Raw genomic sequence first — 6,230 nt, forward strand, 5'->3', positions numbered from 1 at the left:
CCACACCACATCTCCAGCCGCCCTCCTGCCTGGGCAAGCTATAAACTTACCACAAAACTCTGCAAAGCTGAATCTTGACCAATAAATATTGAAAAAACTCTGGTGTCCCTATTTACTGTGAAAATTAATCCCTCCAAGCCAGCACATAAATACCCTGCTGCTCCCCAGGTGTCCAGCCCTGAGCTGAAAGCTGAGCCGAGCTCCAGCATGCCCTGAAGTACCCTGCTCCTTTTCTGGGCCATATCCTCAGGATCCTTATGGGTCCCTTCCAACTCAGAATATTATGTGATTCTGACTCGACATGTGACTCTGTATCAGTTATTCCATGTTATTCTTGCATGACCTGCTCGGACCAAGGGAGGTGCTCAGGGGCATTGCGTGGGATACAGCAGAGCTTGTCCCCAGGAGGGTTTTGAGCAGGGTTGGGGTTAACAGGTTGCACAAACCTGGCAGTTGTGCAACAAGCCACCACATGCAAGGACGTGCAAAGGTGATAGTAGTGCACAAGGCAAATGGCTTAGGTGAAAAGTACCATCAGTCAGTTGTTAAATACATCCCCCTCACCCTCATGCTTTGCCCAAAATCCAGCTGGCGCCCACTGGAAAGGAAACCCCGTTGGCTGCTGGATGCAGCAAGTGCTAGCCATGGCAAACGCTCCCCAGGCAGGGAAGTGTTGGAGCTCTCAGGAGCAAGAAAACATTCCACAGGTTGTTGGGTTTTTATTCTTTTTTTTTCTCTCCCAGCTGCACACCCAGGGCTGGCGGTTGGTTTGCAGCCAGCGCTGTAGGCATGGGGGAAAAAATTCACACCAGGTTGCACACGTGTTCGAGCTATTATTGAAAAAGAGACCCCAAAATAAATGGCAAGGAGAGGGGCAGGCAGGTGGTGAGCTCCTGGCGGGAGCTGCTGCTGCTTAAAAGGTCTTTGTTCGGGCTGCAAACACCGCAGTGCTGAGCGCGGGTTGTGCAAACCTTCCCGGGAAGGAACCCAAAAACAAAGGGCCAGGACTTTGTTCCTTCTTTCCTAAACAGGTAGGAAATGGAGAAAGAGCGAATTTTAGCTCCTGAGTTTAAGTACTGCTGGAAAGGGAATTTTAAATCTACATTCCACAGGGCTAATTTTGTGTGGACCGGCGTGCACGCAGGAACGGTGATATATATGGCTGAAAACTGGTTCCCAGATGCCAAACCCAGGTTCTGGTATGCTGTCCTGGATCCTTCCAGGGTAACATTAACCATGGCTTTCTGAAAGCACTTCTACCCTTTCAACTCAGACATTGCAGTGAAGGAGAGAGACACAGAGAGTTTTGTTTTATTTTTAATATGAGGGTGATGGTTTTAAAGCAGCGTATGTTGGAACAGAGGACGAGGGGTGTGTGCCAGCTGAGAGGATTCAGAGTATACTCTCCTTGGGATAAGTATAGGATGATTTTTCATCTATGTGTGGTGTAGACTGTATCAGAATTGAAACCTTCTCTGTTGCTTGTCACCAGTCACTGCCAGGTTTGGAATAATGGTGATAATGACCCTAAAATGGAGAGTGAAGTTGCAACTTCTATGTGGGGTTGCAGTTTGCAGGGCTGCCACACAGGGCCAGAGTAAGCAGGTACACACTGATAGCTGTGCCAACTCAGTGCCTACTGCAAAGTGTTATTTACCTCTTCCACTACTTTAGAGTCTAACTTTTCATCTCCACAACACTTCTACTTGTGCAGTCTGGGCTTAGGGATGATGTAGAAAAGCTGGATGATGGTCTAGTTTCAGCAAATGGATGTGCCAAAGCCCTGGCAGCACAGTGAGCCCCAAGGAGCTCTGGGCAATCTGACCAGCCTGGCACCATCCAGCTCGCAAGGATTTCTTGTCTCCTTGCTGCTCTGCCTTGGGAATTGGATTAAGAAACTTCCTGGCATGAAAGCACCTGGTGCAAGTGTGGAGGAGCCCATAGGCAGTGAGCCCTTCCAGCTGGGGAAGGGGCGGCTGCAGCACCTGGATAAAACACCTCTCACCACCCACCACAGCCTCTGCTCAGGGCTCTGGGTGGGACGCTGGTGTGGGTAGCACTTTCTGGACAGCTGGAATCCAGACACAGGCCCTGGCACCAGGGAAAGGAGTCCCATAAAGGCAGAGCCACCAGCTGTGGCGGAGCCCTTGCACGGCTGGTGCTGCAGCCCCAGCTCTGATCAACCAGAGCCCTCATCCACTCCTAGTCCCAGCCCTGCCAAAGCACCTGCATCCTTGTTATTTTATTAGTGGAATAAATTGCCACTTAAAATATCCATTCTCCATAAGGCCTGGCCCCATTTTAGGCAGCTTCAGCTGAATACTTGCCCTTAAAAAAAAAATCCCCCTTCCCGTCTCCCTGTTGAATAAACCTATTATGTATGTTCCTTGTAGGTATCCCTGCTGCTGTTTTCCTTAGGGTTTTTTTTCCCTCTCCCCTTTCCTCTCTACCCTGTCATGGCCTATGATAACACATCACCATTAATAATAAGGACATCTCATTTCTTGTCACCGTTTTTCCATTGCTTGCACCTTTGGAGTGTCCTGGGGTGGCCACCCCACCACCAAATTCACAGAGGCAGTGCAGGGGTTTATTGCTCATTTCGTGGTGTTTAATGGTTTTTTTTTTTACAGTCATAACTCTTGGAGCCCAGTAACGACGTTGAGGGTCTCAGCTCTCGCCCCGTTGGTTAAAAAATGTCATTTTCTGAAGAGAAAAGCTTGAAGCTGTGATGCTTCAAGGCTCAAAATCCAAAAAGGGAATGAAACCAGTCTTAGGATTTTGGGGAGTCTGACTCATGATTTTTGAATGCCTGTGGTTGGCAATGCTGCATAGCTGATGGCCCTCAGCACAATACTGCTCAACTTCCATGTGAGACTCATTCCAGTCAAAGAAAAGCCTTTGTACTTTTTTTTCTTAAATCTTTGCATAGCTAAAATTTCGAACCAAGCGTGACTCGTCTGGAAGCTCCTCCAGGTTCTTGCAGGAATGTGTAACCTTTGGGGACAGGCAAAACTAAAGTCTGCACAGAAAAGGGGAGGCTTTTAAAGCCGTTGAAACTCTACAGCCATGACCATACCTGGGGTCACCGTGGTCGCTTGTGGCTTTCAAACTGCCCAGAGGTATTTTTAATAGGAATCTGATGGCGAGAGCAGCTTGGTGGCTTTGGCTTGTTCAGTTTGACTCAATATTTTGCAAATCTCCATGGATGAAACCCTCATGATAAATCATCTCCATCCACATTGCATGAAGGCACGCAGGGAGCAACTGTCTTGCCCAACACTGCGCCGTAGGTCACTCTGCAAGGGGCCAGGACTGCCTCTAAAGGACACTTCTTTTGATCTCCTTTTGCTTGTTTTAGTTACCCAGTGGCAGGCCAGAGTTGCAGCTCTTGAGAAGAAGGTAGGGCTGGCTGCCAGAGGCTTTTTTGGGGGCTTTGCCATGTTTTGATCCCCCTGGCAATGTTCTGTCCATGCAGGGACCTCACCCACTTGGTGGATGGCTTAAACCTGCCCAGGCCACACCAGTCTGGCCTGGAAATAACTGGTGTAGCTGTGCAGAAGTGAAACAAACTGGTCACTTCTGCAAGCAGTCTTAAAAAGGAAGAAGACCAATTAGTTGTCTCGTCGCTGAGTGAAGACGAAGCTGCTGGGGGGATCCTGGGCCAACAGACTCCAGACCACACTCCTGCTCCTCCTCCAGCTTCCTGGACCTGAGCAGGCATTTCAGTGGAGCTGGCTGTGGCAGACCCATACCAACTGCTGTGCCAGCACAAGAGCTGAGCCAGGAAAGCGCTAATTTTGCTGGGAAAGTGGTGCTGGAACACTACAACCCGTGGCCAGGCCGTGGCTCTGGCTCACTGAGCGCAGCTCCTGTGGTACCTATTCCTGGAGGGTCTGCTCTAGGGCTGTGCCTGGGGCTCAGTGGGGCTGGGTGTCAGCCCTGGGCAGTCTGAGGGTGGGTGTTGGGTCAGGATGGGAAGTGTCCTGTCATGGGAAGCACAGAGAGGCAGTCAGTGTCTTGGGCCTGGATCAGAGCTTACCATCACTCTCTGCTCCTGGCCAAGGGTGGAGGTCCCTCTACTACACGAAACTGCCCCAGCAAAGGGATTCCCCCAGGTCTCCCTCAGTGAGAGGGGGCCTGATCCTGTGGAACACAGAGTGTCTCCACTTGGCTGAGCACCCCCAGCTCCTGCCAGCATCACTAGTGCCCAGCCCAGCACTTTGTTGGACTCATTTCAGCCAAGGAAACTCCTTTCCTCTGCAGGCATTTCTCCGGCCAAACCAGCAGCCAGTCGCCGGCGACTCTCCCCCGGCTGGAGATTATTTTGGAGTGTCTGTTGCTCCTTTTTTTTGCACTCTGAATTATGCACGGCACTGGTTTGGGATGGAAAGCCTGGCAGATTTCTGCTCTGTGTGCCTTGGGGTGGCTGTCAGGGCACGAGCCCACCGTCCCCACGTCGCTGAGGCTCCGAGCCTCCTTGTATGGTGCCAGGAGGTGAATGTGCAGCACCGGGATCACTGGGCTGCCTTGCTGAAGTGCAGGATGCAGGGAGCAGAGCTGGATAAGGGACTCTCATCTGAATTCTAAATTTCCCTGGGAAAGTTCAATACGAGCCCTCAGCGACTGTCCCGGGTGGGAAAGCCTCTCGCTGTCCATGCAGGTGCATCTTGTCTCAATTTACTCCAAGCCCAAAAGCAGTAAATAACATCTGCAAACCATTTCTAGCGCTTCTGCCAAAAACTGGGAGATAAAACCCGCTGTCGTCTGAGCCGGGCCGCCGGTGATTAATGCCGTACCTGCCGGCAGTCCCGGGGCTGGGGGCGGGCAGCACCGGCCCCCGGGGGGCTTTAGGGTGGCAGGAGTCGAAGCTGTGGGGTTTGGCCGACGTGAAACTCGTGTTTTGGATCTGCCCTCTGATGCGTTTTGTTCTCGGGGCTGTTTTTTGCTGCCATCGAGGCGATGGCATCGCTCCTGCTGATCTCACGAGGACGGGCCGGGGCTGTGTGAGCTGCGCTGCCGCGGCCAGGGATAACACCGTGTGATTTATGGGAGCAATCAGTTGCTACTAGGAGCTGGTTAGGAATTTTCCGATGAAACAGGGATTGCGTCAGAAACCGCTGAGTCATCTCAACTGTTTCATAAAAAAAAAAAAAGTATTTAAAAAAAAATCCTTTGGCTTTGATGAACTTTTGGTGAAGCGCAGACTGAATGTGTCTTGCCTGTTGACGGCTACCCCAGCCCTTGCCTCGGGATCAGCCTTCCCACCCTCCTGCATTCCTCCCCCTGGGGCATCCCTGCAGCAGAACGGGGTCACCCAGGCATGGGGTCTCCTGGGGTCCCACCTCCTGCCAAACCCCAGGACTGGGGGGATGTCGGGGCTCGCATGGACCAAGGCTGCTCTGGAGTTTTCAATGTGAAATAATTCGATGCTTTTAAAACCTCTCGTGTTCAGACTTTTCCCTCTTGGTTGTTCCAAAACGGAAAGGGTTTTCTCCTGCATGTCTCGGGCTGGGATATTTTGAAATGCAGAAGTTGGGTGAACTCAAGTGCTAAATTTTCCCAGTGTCCTGGTCACAGCCAACCGATGGAAAATTGCAAGTTGCAAATCAACCTGGCTGGGTAAATTAGAACAGGCTGGCAGACATTTAGCCAAACAGAAAAGGAGACTTCATTTCCCATGTAAATTTTTTGGGACGGATTCTCTGTCACACAGACATCCCTGGGAGGACTGAGTCCAAATTAACAACACCGTGGACCTGCAGTGATTCCCTGCAGAGTGTTGGGAGCTGTGTGGGGATCTGTGCCCCGTGGTGGGGTTGCACTCACCCTGAGGCACTGCAGATGGACACTCCTGGCCTGTGGCAAATGGTGACAGGGCTGAACGTGGCCACCAAGGTCCAAGAGCAGCCAGTGCCATAACCTCCAGTGATGGCCTTGGGTGCACTGGAAGCACTGGTTTAACCCTGTGCAGGGCAAGTCTAGAGGGGAAGGAGGAAAGGCTTGAGCTGAAGAATCTCTGGTGGGGTGAAGGGATTGTTCAGGTGGGTTGCTCAGAGCTGATGGGATGTCACCAGTGCCCGTGCAGGGGGGACTTGCTGAGGAATGCATGGGAATGTGTGTTGCCACGTAGGTGAGGTGTCTCACCACGTTTTACACGTACTGACTGCAGAGAACAGACCAGATATATCATATATAGGTTGTATACGCTGTGTAACTGTGGCCTTCTT

Source organism: Pipra filicauda, unplaced genomic scaffold (genome assembly GCF_003945595.2).
Source record: "Pipra filicauda isolate LSUMZ 115617 unplaced genomic scaffold, ASM394559v2 scaffold170_size1570365_pilon, whole genome shotgun sequence".
Lineage (NCBI taxonomy): Eukaryota > Metazoa > Chordata > Aves > Passeriformes > Pipridae > Pipra > Pipra filicauda.